We start from the raw sequence: 1055 nt of genomic DNA on the forward strand, positions 1-1055 counted from the left end.
CTTCTTCTTCTTCTTCTTCTTCTTCTTCTTCTTCTTCTTCTTCTTCTTCTTCTTCTTCTTCTTCTTCTTCTTCTTCTTCTTCTTCTTGCTTTGCTTCTTTTTTATTTTGGTTCCCCAAAAATATTCTTCTGTAGAATATAACCTAAGTGTACATAGATCTAGTATGGGGCTGGACGGGCTTTACATGTGCCGTATGAATCGGGTGAGATTTAACCGTTGAGATGACACTCGACTCGTATTCTAAAGACCGCAGGTTCAGTTCTTGCAGATTCGCTCAAGGTGGTTCTGTTTAAGTGGTAATCTGTTTAAAAAGCGGTGTGATGATGAAGATGATGATGATGATGATGATGATGATGATGATGATGATGATGATGAGGATGAGGATATGATGATGAGGATGAGGACGATGAGGACGATGATGAGGATGGTGGTGGTGGTTTTGGTGACGGTACTAATAAAGACCCAAAAGCAAATCGCTACCTTAGAATTACAACGTTCTATAATTTGACATTTTTGGTCGTTTTGAGTTACTAGGACCATGAGGCCAGATCAAAATCGTAAGATTATTCGGAGTTGTTATTAAGTTATTCAAAAAATTACGGTTTGTACTATACTTTCTTACAATGATAACACTATAATTCAACACCTATTAATTTATTTCAACTTTAAATGAATGGAACCTTTGAAAAACATTATTATTAAGAATCATATTAAATGCAGTCATTTGAAGAAAATAAAAAGCACTTTATGTAAATTATGTGACGTGTTTAGTTTCGGTAACTGACGGGACAAACGAGGTATTTTTTTCTGTGCTGTCAATTACCGTGGAATAGCCTTCATTTCAGATTCTCCATCAGCTTAGAGACAGCCTACAACCACGAGGTGTTCCTCTTTAACCCCCGGCTGAGCGAGGCAGTTGTGGCCCGGACCTCAAAGGACGAGCTAGGCTGGCAGGCTGAGGAAAGACATGGCTCGACCTTCCCCTTCACGGCCGGGTTAAAGTTCACCATAAGGTACACGACGGAGTTTTTAGTTTGTCTGTCTTCTCACCCCCC

This window comes from Aplysia californica, unplaced genomic scaffold, assembly GCF_000002075.1.
Source record: "Aplysia californica isolate F4 #8 unplaced genomic scaffold, AplCal3.0 scaffold00370, whole genome shotgun sequence".
In the NCBI taxonomy this organism is placed as follows: domain Eukaryota; kingdom Metazoa; phylum Mollusca; class Gastropoda; order Aplysiida; family Aplysiidae; genus Aplysia; species Aplysia californica.